Source organism: Macrobrachium rosenbergii, chromosome 8 (assembly GCF_040412425.1).
Source record: "Macrobrachium rosenbergii isolate ZJJX-2024 chromosome 8, ASM4041242v1, whole genome shotgun sequence".
NCBI classification, from domain to species: Eukaryota; Metazoa; Arthropoda; class Malacostraca; order Decapoda; family Palaemonidae; genus Macrobrachium; species Macrobrachium rosenbergii.
Genome location: NC_089748.1, coordinates 4085599 through 4100235, shown reverse-complemented (window position 1 = coordinate 4100235; position 14637 = coordinate 4085599). Strand labels below are relative to the sequence as shown.

At 34.7% G+C, this 14637-nt stretch overlaps 1 protein-coding gene across 1 annotated transcript in view; it reads right to left on the bottom strand.

The window, feature by feature from the left end:
• The window catches only part of LOC136841037 (uncharacterized), an 8540-nt gene extending 8199 nt beyond the window's left edge, over positions 1-341 (bottom strand). The window contains exon 1 of the mRNA XM_067108092.1: positions 1-341. This exon is cut by the window's left edge and continues 1245 nt beyond it. The gene's annotated coding sequence lies outside the window, so the exon portion shown is untranslated.
• Between the last annotated feature and the right edge of the window lie 14296 nt (positions 342-14637).

The window sequence follows — 14637 nt, the reverse complement described above, 5'->3', positions numbered from 1 at the left end:
ACTTTTTTAGTTCTTCCACAAAATGTTGCTCCCTTCTGGCTTCAGAATCCATTTTACAATCAGACTTAGAAGTTTTTCACTACCAAGGTCACAAGTCACACTGAAACAAAGAGAAATAAACACAGAGAAATAAACAAAGAAGACGTGACAAAGGGCAGTAGTCAATAGTCATATTGTTAATAGGCCTATTGGAGAGTGAGTAATTAGTAATTAGCACTCAAGAGTTATCGTATTTTACAAATGTCACTTTTAGTATCGTACTTTATTTTTCATATATTATTGTCTTATTTTCACTTCACCCCTTCAATTTTCAGTTTAGGGAATATGTATAAAAAAAGACTCCAAATTTCAGTTAACATGTATAATAACTGAAATTTTTAGGTATTATGTATATTCCTGAGTGAAACAGGTAATATATGTATTAACTGTTTTTTTTCAGGAATATACATATTAACTGATTATACATATTAACTGTAACATATGTTATATATATATATATATATATATATATATATATATATATATATATATATATATATATATATATATATATATATATATATATATATATATATATATATATTTATATATATATATATATATATATATATATATATATATATATAATACACATATATATATATATATATATATATATATATATATATATATATATATATATATATATATATATATATATATATATATATATACAGGGCAGTGAAATGTGTATATTTATTCCGGAAGAGCAGATGGAATTGGTAAGTAAGGAGGATGCTGACCTTGAAGTCAAATGAAGAAGGATGTTGATACATCCATAACATGTAAGGACATGAGAAAGGCAATATCTCCATTCATTTCCATATTGTAAGACTGATCTAAAATCGATGGTCAGATATTAAGTGTATATAGTCGAGGAAGGAAGAAAAATTTCCATGAGAGAATTTCTGACAGTATAAATATATATGCCTGGCTGAATTTGGTGAATGAGAAAAAATGGTCGTGCTAGGCGATATAAATATAAGGGTAGAGGACGGAAAATGAAATAGATGGCGTAGCGTGGTGGGGAGGTTTGGGGTGAAGGTGAATAAGAATGGAGTCTTGTTAAAGTCCTCAGTAAAGAACTTGATTTCCTTTGTGGAAGGAAGAAACGGTGTTGAAAATAGTCCGTTGAATTATAATGGCAAATTAATGGCTACTGTCGCAAGAAGCTGATTGGCAAGTGGCATATCTAAAATCAGTTCTTGTTTGAAGCACAGGTGTAAACAGAGTTCTAAATTTAGAAGAAAGGTTGGAAATGAGGCCATAGGTAAAATTTTGGGCTAATGAATTGGAAGTAGTATATGAGAAGCATGCAAAATTCAAGGATGGGTTACAGATTCGACATAGTGCGTCTTGGTATAGTGATGGTATGAATAGGGAATGAAGAACAAAAGGTGCAATATGGGAATTGAAGAGTTTGTGGAAGAAACGAAAAGGAGATTGTTTGAAGTATTGGTGACCAACAAAAGAGATATATGTAGCGCTACATGCAAACTGACAAATGAATTAAAAAGGTGGAATTCGTAGAAAATTTGTGGGAAACTTGCTAAAAATAAAAAAATATATTTTCCAGGGATATAGGATCATGAATAAAGGTAACTGGACAATGGATCTTGAAATAAGTGATAGGGATGGAGATAATCTGTCAGAAGAAACCAAAATTCTGCGATGATGGAATAGGTATCTCGGAGGGTCGTTAAATGTGGAAAACAGAAATAAAACCGGGTCAAATGTTGCAAGATAAGAAAAGATAAGTTTGGAGACTGAATCATTGGCAAAGATTTATGGAACTGATGAAGACGCGTACGTTTTAGTAGTATGAAGTGAAAAAGGCAACATAACACAGACCCATTCTGTAAATTCCTTTAGGAACTAAGATGGAATAAGAGACAGGCCATGTGCCTTGCCAGTCTTCAGGAATGTAGGATTCCTGATGAATAAATGAGCATAAGACTGGAGTATAATTGAAAATTATTATATCCCTAGAATCAGTATAATGAAAATGACCCGAAAAATGAAAGCCAAGGACTGGCCTTTACATTAAGAAAATTAGCCATAGATAGATACACACAAAAGTGTTAGATTTGCTGTTTTTGAAAACTTTAATGGTAAAGAGTATCAAGATTTTCATTTCCATCATCATATGGGATGTCCTACAACCCTACCAGATTTATGAGTGGTATGAGCCGCAATAGAACGATAGGCTAGGAGTGAACACTGCGCCTACTCGCTCAACTGAATGTCTGATGGGCAGGAGTAATGGAACTGGCAGAATTCATATTTTTTTGGTAGGAAAGGGGATATGCGTTAGTAAACGAGGTTATGTTTTTACTGTCGTAAGGTTCTATGAGCTGAGGGGTACAGGTACAGTACAGACAACCCTTTCCATGGAAAATCAGAAAGACAATATAAGAATAAACATTTCGCAGAGATATTTGAAAGAATTAGGGAGAAAGAAAGGATAAAACGTATTTCATGTTTTTTCATTCATTATCTGGCAAATAGGTTTACGAATTAATGGGTTGCAGATCAAGTTCTAAAATAGTTTGTGACTGGTTATTCATATTGCACTTAGTAGCAATAAATGCAATTAAAAGAAGGACCAAGGGTCTATTATACTGTTCTGTCCATGATTATAACTCCTAAAGTAATTTTGATTACATGTAAATGCCTTTGAAGACAGAATTTTCATTTCTCTTGGAAGAAGTTCCCACTCACAGACGAGAGAGAGAGAGAGAGAGAGAGAGAGAGAGAGAGAGAGAGAGAGAGAGAGAGAGAGAGAGAGAGAGTTTTCACTAAGAACACACTATATGCAGACAAGTCAGAGCCATTGCGGACCGCAGGAAATTGAGATTATTTTTTTTCAATCATATACAATAGGTCATTCTAAGATGGATGACAAACATATGGAGAGAAGAGTTTTTGATTCTCTCTTTAATATACCCGTTCCTCCTACCCCTTTTCTTTTTCATTTTTCTCTTTTTCTCATTGTAAAGGGCACTCCTCCCGATTGCACAGGCCTGGTGCGTTGCACCTTCCGTTTGCTGACTGACTGCATATTTTGGTAAGGGATATTGGGTGCTGTGAGCTTTTGCCTATTTTGCTGCTTTTACTAAAATACGTTAATCTTTGTACGGATATGTGCAGTATCTGATGCTGGTACACACACACACACACACACACACACACACACACACACACACACACATATATATATATATATATATATATATATATATATATATATATATATATATATATATATATATATATATATATATGTGTGTGTGTGTGTGTGTGTGTGTGTGTGTGTGTGCAGATGAATAAAACTCATGGTATTTGATTTGCAGGTTCTCCACAAGAAGGAGAATATGAAAAGGTACAATGAATAAAGTAAGAGAACTTTTTTTTACATAAGGAAATTTTACGTAAGAAAAAGAAGAAAATAATTTAAAATAAGACAGAAATTAGAATAAGTAGAAACAAGACAATCTTACAAGTCCATTCTTACCACAAACCAAGCTTCGTCACAAGCAGTTCAAAACCTAACAAGAAGATTGGAAGTTAAACAAGTAAAAACTGCGCCGAAGTTTCTTCGGCTCCATCGAGTTTTCTGTACAGCCACTACAGCGTATAATTAAGGCCACCAAAAATCTATCTTTCGGTGGTCTCGGTATAATGCTGTATGAGCCTCGGCCCATGAGAATTTAATCAAGGCCCGGTGGTGGTCTATCTGATATCGTTGCCAGAAGCACGGTTATGGCTAATTTTAATTTTAAATAAAATAAAAACTACTGAGGCTAGAGGGCTGCAATTTGATGTGTTTGATTATTGGAGGGTGGATGATCAATATAACAATTAGCAGCCTCTGGCCTCAATAGTTTTTAAGATCTTGGGGCGGACAGACAAAACCGGCACAAAAGTTTTCTTTTACAGAAAACTAAAAACAGATGGCCAAGTTGATCCATCCTAAATACGGGAAAAGTACAAACAACACATATTAAAGCGAAAATTATAAGTGTTGACATCCAGAAATGGTAAAACTCATCTTTCTCTTCTTCAAAAGTACACACACACACACATGTATGTATATATATATATATATATATATATATATATATATATATATATATATATATATATATATATATATATACATAAATTTCTGACTGATCGGGATCAGTCAGGTCTCTCATATTATCCACTGGGCCATATCTAAAAGAAGTTGGAACCTATATATATATAACTATATTTCCCCAACTATATATGCAAGCATATATATATATATATATATATATATATATATATATATATATATATATATATATATATATATATATATATATACTATATATATCTTCCATCATATAAAACAGTATTCAACACACAGACACACATATGTGTTGAAGGCGCTGTTCCACGTGATTGTGTACATATATAACAAATATATATATATATATATATATATATATATATATATATATATATATATATATATATATATATATATATATATATATTATATCCAAAATCGACTAACACTTGTTTCTTGCCAGTACTTCATTGTGGTCCCTATCTTACGTCTTCCATCAACTATTACAATTTTCTGTAACAGTATTCATGTATCTAGTAAGAAGATAATAAATTTATTAGTCGGTATATGTTCCTTTGATAACTTTATTAACGCTGCCAGTGTTACTCACCAAATTAAGCTAGCAAGAATAATTCCATGTCAATGATACTAGGTTTTAAATAAGACAGTCGTATGGTGTTCGTTACTGGGTCCAGTTGGAGCTCACTGACAAACTTTTCATAGTCTGTCATTTATATCTCAAATGAAACATTTTCATGACCTTTTCTTCGTGGAATTGTGACCCAGTTCAGTTTCCTCTGAATTCAGGGAATTTTTACTTATCCTTCAGACTCTGAATCTTTTTGTATCTCTGCTTCTCAATATAGAACCACTAAGTGCAGTAGACCGCTAAAATCAGTATGAAATACCAGTCTGCATAGCTCTGAGAAAGACTTTGTGTTTAAGTTTAGAATGGTGAACATGCTTGACAATATCAGATGGTAATTACCATTTTCCTGTAATTCAAGTGCACCGATTCGAACGCAAGACATTCCCTGTGTCAAGGTTTAGAGAGCATAGACCTTGCCCTGTGAACCTCATTTACGAAAAACAACATGGTAGCATCGCGGAACACTCCTGACTTCATTCATATTTTCCTATTTTTTTTATCATTTTTAGGGAGATGCGTATTATGATTTTATTTCTGTGGATAATATAACATTTCCTTTCGATAATCAGCAGAATGTATTGTATTTTAGTAAAACAACCATTGCAAAATTAATGAATATGAAAAGAACCACAGATTAACAACTTTGCGAAATCATTGCTAACCAATCAGCTTCAAGGGATGGTCGTGACGTAGGCAGTGGGTGGGGCTTAGCTGCAAAGAGCGATGGTTTTTGCTTTATACGATGTACAGAAAACTCGATTGCGCCGAAGAATCTTTGGCACAATTTTTACTTGTTTAATCTGATTTTCACTTGATTGTCTGATACCTCTGTGCTAACATACACTCGTTTACTTGGATCACTGTTCGATATAGATTTGATGTCACACCTGAATCATTGTTACTTATTCATCGTTGGTGCTTCCCACATTGCAGTCCTAAACTAAACACAATTAGATTGAATTGATTCTCAGATCTATCAGAGAAGTTCTTGTTTTTACATGCCTTTATTTAACTTGACTTCTGCATCTGTTTGGGTCAAAACTTGTAAGTCAATTTTCTGTTTGTTCCCTACGTCCGATGGACTTGAAATTTTGCATTACTTAATCCCGGTGACAATACAACCTTACATGATCAGTAGGTCGGCAGTGACCTATAGAGGCCCTACAGTGACCTCTCCCAGTATTTCAGAATTTGTATGAAAATCTTCGGATTTTTCATACCTTCTTTGACTCTGTAGAATAAGTTAATAACTCTATGGATTTTTCAAACCTTCTTTGGCTCGACAGGATATCACATTCAATTTCGTAGCTACAATCATAAATCAGTTAAAATTTCTGTCAAAACTAAAAAGTATAAAATAAAAAAATATAAAAAAAACTTTGTTAAAACACATTTTTATTAAATGCACTAATAAGTAAATAAAAATAATTTCTTGAGACACACCAGGATTTTCTTACAATTAATCATGTCTACAAAAATAAAAGCTTTCTCTCCAAACGTGGAAGGAAATGCTACAATAAATAAAAAAAAAAATTTTCTTGTAGCATTCCCTTCTATGTTTGGCGACCACGCTTTTTATTTTGTATACATGATTAATTGTAAGAAAATCCTTGTGTGTCTCAAAAAATTACTTTTATTCACTTTTTATTGTGTTTTGATAAAAGTGTGTTTAAAATATTTTTTATTCCTCATTGTACACCTCTTTCTAACCAGATTAAACACTGTGAATGCATTCAGAGTAGAATTTATGTATATCTTATATTAGGTAAATCAAACCTGGGGGTGTTTAAATGCCTCTGAAACAAACTCCATTTAGAACTTTAATATTTCTGGAGTTTTGAGTGTTCCAGAATAAATACTTACAAATCTCAGTATATCATGAGTAATACCGAAAGGGAAATAATAACTAATAAGGGGTGGCCACCTGAAGTCGGAGCTAGTTGCTGTTAGTGGTTCAAATCTACTAGGTGACTATCACTTATCAATTATCCTTTCAGTATTATGTCCGAGGTAGAACATATTGGATATTCAACGACATTTGTAGTTCTACTTTCTGAATACAAAAAAATGTCACGGTGATGTGAAGAAGAGATATAAATAGCTAGTGTTTCAAACGTACTAATTGGCGGTCATGGGGTGTGTTGATTTCGATGCTACGTACATATACCTGCATTCGACCAGCATATGTACAGCTGAGTCAGTATCGACTCATTTCTCTCTTGACAGTGCAGTGGGAAGAGAGCTCGTCATTGAAATCCGGGGAAATTGCTGTCGGTGGTTCGAATCTACTTATCAATTACAGTTCTCCTTCGGTATTATTTCAGTGGTAGAACAAATGTCAAAACGATGTGACTAAAATTCACTAGTCACACACACACACACATACACACACACATATATATATGTGTGTGTGTGTTGTGTGTGTGTGTATGTCTCTATGTGTGTGTGTGGTAAGAAGAGCGGCATAAGTGAAAAGATAGAATGGAATGTTTAGAGGTGGTTGGCTATATTGTGAGAATGAAGGAAGCTACGTTGGTGAAATGCCTCTATAATTCTGAAGTTTGAGAAAAAGGAGAAGGAGAATGAAAAAGTGTGACTACACGGCGTGAAAGAGGTGCTGCGACGGAAGAGCCCTACAATTTAGTAAGTGTGAAAGTGCACATGCAATAGAGGTGAATAGTTAGTATTTGTAGAGGTCTGATGAGCTGTTCATGAACCCATCTTCCGAGCATAATAATTGAATGGAGCTATGGTGGTTTTCTGCAGAGCAGTTAAAGGATATAATTGGCATTAAGTGTTTCATTCTTATTGAAGCCACTTTTGTTTGTGTAAAAACAGTTTTTGCTCTCAGAGACTGAATCTGTGCCTGTCTGAGTGTGGAGGACAAGAAAATGAGGCTGTGGTATGTGATTTAAATGCAATGGTAGGTGACAGAAAGTCTGTCACAGGTGGGGTGGGGATGAGAATAAAGAGAATCTTGTTAAAATGAATCCAATAAGAGGCTGCATTATGGAAACACCTGAATTATAAAGAAGAATATTGTTATGAAGTGATCAAGTACCTGCTTATTACACAATTAATAAGACCAAAAAAAGTTACCTCACTTCAGCCAGACACCTGAAACCTCATAACAAAAATATTAAGACTGAATACTCTAAAGGTACAGTAATCCCTTAAAACTTGTTTGACACTTGAAAATTCATTCTAAATTTATCAAGTTATGGGTGAGGTAACAAATGATAAGCCATAAACAGACTAGGGGAAAAAGGGGATCACTCCAACAAATACTAAAATTGTTTCCCTGGTTCTACTTCACCTAGATAAGTCTCAGGTGAACAAACAGATATATCACTTACCTTGTACACATACAAATATCTCTAATCACTGGTGGTCAAAATGAATCACTGTGCTTTTAAAACTTTAAACAGACAAATTTATTTTTAAGTTCAAAAGTTATACGCAGAGTTCACAATCTCAAAAAGATTTACTGTTATCTGACAACAGTGTAAGAATTAAATATTTCTTAACCAAGCTTAATTCACAAAACTTTACTTTATCAAGAAAGCAATTTAATTAAGTAAGATTAAAACCATTAACTCTCACTCAAGTTTTAGATATATACCTGGTTAATTAAACCCAACATAAGTGTTCCCAAATATATTAATATCTGGAACCAACACAAGTATTCACTGAAATTAACACCAACAAAACTCGAAGTCATCACATACACATAAGAATGAAATATGCAAAAACTTGAAATATACCAACAGCAATTTCACTAAGACAAAATATGATTAAAGATTATATCAATCTTCAAAAGATTACAAAAAAAAAAAAAAAAAGGCTAAACTCACGTCTTTCTAAAACTCACTCAAAGACAACACTGTCAAGTCACAATCATTTGCAATCAGTAAAAAATAGTTAGCAGCAAGACACATTAGAACTCACTATAAGAGATATTGTCCACCTCTTATCAAAATAATAATTCTCTATCACAATAACAGTACAAAGCATATCAAGTAAGGATCTTACCTTCTTCAACAGAAAATAGTAAAACACATTTTCACAATTTTCATAATATAAATTTCATATTATAAAATACAAAACTTATGTTTTTGTGGAAGGAGGATAATCAATACTTACAAATTAGACACAATACTGAACCAGAGAGAGAGAAGAGAGAGAGAGAGAGAAGAGAGAGAGAGAGAGAGAGAGAGAGAGAGAACTGCTATCTTTGAATTCCCCAAGGAAGGAGGATAATCAATACTTTATATATTATTAGACACAATACTGAACCAGAGAGAGAGAGAGAGAGAGAGAGAGAGAGAGAGAGAGAGAGAGAGAGAGAACTGCTATCTTTGAATTCCCCAAGGCAACTCCTGGCTCTCTCTGATTTCCCTTTATATATATGGTGGGTCCTGAAGGGTTACTAACTAGTCCCTTCAGTCTTTGAATAACAGATTTCTCCTTCCCCTCTCAGTATACATGATACATAAAGTATACATACATTATACATACAGGTATACATGTACGGTATACATACAGGACTGGAGCATCAAGCGCCTTATCTCAAGATTGACAGCATCCTTCCACTAGGCTGGACACCTGGGTAAATAGAAAAAGTATTTTGTGACCGATTTGGGTCGGCTGTCAACGTGTCAACTTCATCTCTCTCACTTCCTCATTCCTTCTTCCAGATTATGGAACACATAATAAGGAATAGAAAAAGTTAGTAATTACAGAACAGGCACACAGATTAAATATTTAACAGGCGTTCGGCCATAAGTGTCATCTCGTCAAGATAAGCAAAGTAGCCCTTGCCTTTGCCTCCATGCAGCTGTGTACACAAGAAATGGGGTTATCTGATAATGTTTCAAAATATCTCTCTCTCTCTCTCTACAGCATTTAAACTTTAACTTCCACAAACACGGTGTGTTATAAACATGAATGATTATACATTACAAAGTCACCTCAAATCATATGAAATAAGCTGAAAATTATATCAAAATACAGAACACAAGAGACATCTGTAAGAAACAAAGACATCTCAAAATCATATACATCAAATCAAAACATGCGCATAATCTTATATTATAATAATATCCATAAGTTTTTTGTTAGATTGTATTTTTGTACGCAGGAGATTAAAGAATAAAGTGATGAATGCAGTGGTGAGAAGAAGAGTGGGTTAAGGCATGTGATCATATTTGGCTGGAGCAAAAGAGAGAATGAGGTGTTAGTTATATAGAAAGGGTTGAAATTATAGCTGAAAATGAAAGTGATAAGTAAATTTAATAAGGAGAGAATATCATGTAAGGAGAAAAAGATGAAAAATGGAAAATGGTTACAGCCAGAAAGTGGCAGAAGTATGCAATAATCAGTGAAGTGTGCATAGGACAGAGAGAGAGAGAGAGAGAGAGAGAGAGAGAGAGAGAGAGAGAGAGAGAGAGAGAGAGAGAGAGAGAATGTTTGAATTCCAGTTGCAAGACAAAACAGATGATTAAGTAGCCATATACAAGAAAATGTTTAAGGTAGTCAGGGGCAAAGAGAATGAATTCAAAATAGGTATATGATGAAAATTTGGGGTACGTTTGAACACATTAACTTACGAGAATATAATGCTTTTATGGGAGAAAATGGAGGGAAGAAATTTCATCAGCAAGTAGTTCATAAAATAAAAGGCCCAAATGAAGTGTTGCTGTCTAAAAAGATGCAGTAACGTGTCAACTTTGCCACCTGCCTTTTCAGTAGGGTACCCCTAAGCATCTGATTAAATCGACATGAGTGTCACTTCAGTTCATACTGGGATAAGTGTTACATATCATTAAGATATACAACATATCCTGGCTTACGTTTAACATTTCTTTTCAATAAGTTTCCCCGAGATACTGATGGAAGCCTCATTAAAGCTTATGCTCTTGGTACCTTTTGCCCTGATGAACGTTTATGACCTCAGAACCGATGGTTAGGCGAGCGAATCCCGAACTGTTATCTTTTCCAAGATGATGAGCTGTCCCCGAATACGATTCACTGCATTTTGGATGAAGTTTCTGTCATCGAAGTTTCTTAGTTGCTTCCATTAAGCCACACCTTGGTGACACAAGGTGTCCTTCATAGAAATAAGTTAATGAAGAGTTGTCTATATTCAATAGTTACTGAAAGAATTCAATCATCTGTATGTCAATTGCTGAAGATAAACTTGCGATATAGCCAGCTTTTTATTCGTTCCAATTTGAGCCCATGTCAAAATCATTTCTTCAAAAACATATCCTATTTTGTTTTAGAGAGAGAGAGAGAGAGAGAGAGAGGAGAGAGAGAGAGAGAGAGAGAGAGGGCCAGTCTGTGGATGACAGTACATACATGACTGAAAATAGCCTTTTGGCATAACAAGTATGTATATATTTTATATATATATAGTTTATATATATATATATATATATATATATATATATATATATATATATATATATATATATATATATATATATATATATATATATATATATATATATATATATATATACTATATATATATATATATATATCTTTTCCTGTAATACTACAGTGTAATATGAATATAAGAGGCCCATAAAACACTATTTAAACGTTGAAACCATATATTTCGGGCACTAGCTTCTGTGCCCCTGTTCACTGGTAGAATATGGACAGGTGGAAAGTTACAATGGTATATATACAAAAACATAAAGGTGTGGCCCTAGGCCTCCGATGATATGGAGGTGGCGTTTCTTAGGGAGGAGAATGACCAAATTCCCTAGTGGATTTTGGACTCATTAGCTCCCGTTTGGCGATGGATCTGGCGGTCGCGTTTCTTGGGTCATCTTCTTCACGAGGGGTTTGAGGATTAAGGTGTCGATGTCATCCGATTTCCAATGTCCTCCTGACAGGTTCATATTGTTGGTTTGATTGATGATAGCAGATTCCAGCATCCTTCTTTTGTACGGACAGCTACTTTTGAAAACCAACTCCGCCCCACTCCAGTTAATGACATGCCCTGTATTTCTGATATGTAGGAAAATTCCCGAACTCTCCGAAGAGTAATGTACTGATCTTTTGTGCTCTGTTATTCTTTGCGAGAGTGATCTACCTGTCTCACCTACGTAGATGTCCTGACAATTGCTGCACGGTATCTTGTAAACTCCGGCTTCTTCCCTTTTGTTATTTAAGTATCGTTAACGAAAGCGAACTCCGATGGATTTGGGATAATGGAAAATGAAAAAGTTGTTAGGCCTGAGTTGTTCGGAGGCCTTTTGGATGTTTTCATCGTATGGAAGCTTTATTTTGTTGTTGAAATCTATTTGTCTGTTGTGAGTGGGACCTTTATAGTATATTTTATCTGGCTTAGATAGCCCTAGATGATATCTTTACTTTCTGGGACAATAGCTAGGGGACTTTGTTAAATTTTTTATCCAGGCTAAATTCCTAAGTTCTCTGAGGAATAAAATTTAAAACAGAATGGGAAAAAGACGGAAAACTGCCGTTCCTAGATGTACTGATCATAAGAAATGCATACCTGAACTGGTATGCATTTACAGTACATCTAAAACCCACCTTTCCGCTGTCTCCTACATTCATTTCTTAAGCTACCACGGTCTCCGTAAAAATCATTAGTAGGGTGCAACTTATTCCTCAGAGGACTTAGGATATGTTCAAATGAGTACCTGGATAAAGAATTTAACATGATCCGGCTTACACCTAACGCAATGCTATATCCACCACACATTATCGGAGAATAGCTATTAACAAAGCGAATAAAATATACTATAAAGGTCCCACTCACAACAGACAAATGGATTTCAACAACAAAATAAATGTGTGGTATAATATGAAAATATCCAAGGCCTCCGAACAACTCAGGCCTAACAATCTATTCATTTTCCATTATCCCAAATCCATCGGGAGTTATATATTAACGTATACTTAAATAACAAAAGGGAAGAAGCCGGGTTTACAAGATACCGTGTAGCAATTGTCAGGACATCTACGTGTGTCGAGACAGGTAGATCGCTCTCGTGAATAACAGAGCACAAAAGATCAACATTTTACGCTTGGATTCATAAATTTTAAGATAGAAAAATACAGGGGCATGTCATTAACTAAATAGGGCGGAGTTGGTTTTCAAAAGTAGCTGTCCGTACAAAAGAAGGATGCTGGAATCTGCTATCATCAATCAAACCAACAATATGAACCTGTCAGGAGGAAATTGTTAAATCAGATGACATCGACACCTAATCCTCAAACCCCTTTTGAAGAAGATGAGTCAGGTAAATTATTCCAGATCCAATAAACTTGGAAAATAAATGCCAAAATCCACTAGTGAATTTGGTCATTCTCCTGTAAGAAACGGGGAATTCCATAAAGATCGGAGGCCCACGCAGACAACAGTCATTATGTTTTTAATATATTTTGATTGTAATATGGTCCTGGATCCAATCCATATTCTACAGTGAACAGGGGCACAGGCAAGCTAAAGACTGCCCAAAATATATGGTTATATATATTTCATAATGTGTGTGTGTGTGTGTGTGTTTTTGGAGACATTACTAACAAATGTATGTTTACATCACTATCCCATTACAGTCAATTTTGATAATCATTGAAAGAGAGCGGAATAAAACACTTAAACACACAGAATAACAGCGCTCTTGCATGGAAAAAGAAAAGTAAGATCTGTTTATTGGACTGCACACCTCTTTCGTGAAAGAGGTTGGTGCTCCTCCTTTCGTCAGGTGCTGACATATTTTTTCAACCATCTGTAAATTCGTTTGCAATGTCATCCTATCCTATATATGTAAACCTCTACCATTGTGTATCAGTCATTTTGGAGACATCTTAACTAAAGAGAAAAAGGGTTAGGGTTTATACCTGTGTTTCATTTGAGAGAGAGAGAGAGAGAGAGAGAGAGAGAGAGAGAGAGAGCTATTGTCAGTAAATAGCAGCCTCCAGTCTGCAGAAAAATCACACATAATTGGATACTATTACGAGAAAAAACATGGAGGGAATGGTGCCGCATAGATTAACCTCCTGAATACGTCTTTCACCCAACACCTGTTGGTTGGTCAAGCGACGTGTCTTCTCTGTCAGCCAATCCCAGCTATGGCACGTGGCACACTCAGATTCTATAGGTCCGTTAGCCGACACCTGCTCGTTGCCACACTCCACACAGCCAATCAGTGGCCAGGCACGTGACACAGACACCGTGATTGGAGAACCACTTCATTCACCTGCTGTCCTAGATGGTATCTAGCTAATATGAAACCTTCCTCTACTCTAACCTTTGTCTCATCTCACGCGTGAGGAACTAAAAAATGAGAAAACAAACGTCTACCAACACAATTATTTTTTTATAGGTCATCACATGTTATAACGTTGTGATATGAATAATGATTAATGTGTGAGGTGCAAATTTTAGATGGCCTACTGGTAATAATGCCTGCAGAATATAGCTTGATTCTTTAATACTTCCTTTCAACGACTGTTTTCATTAGAAGATTAGAACGGAGAAACGTTTTCTTAGAAATGAATGAGAGTTTATAAATTGATAATCGACCTTTGGTATGGAAACATGGGAAAAATCAGATTCATAAAAAGAGACTATATGCGTAATAAAGTCCTGACAACACCTGAGAGAGTAACTTTTCTGGGACATGAGAGAGAGAGATAGAGAGAGAGAAAGATTTAATAGGCTACAAAACAATTAGACAAAGCTGAAATACATTTTATTTAACAAATTTGTTTCTTTTGGAGAGGAAATAAAAGGAATATTACAGGAATCTGAATTGACATCGCAATGTAAATGGATATTTGTTGCCATTTTGACAATCATTGTCAGTCG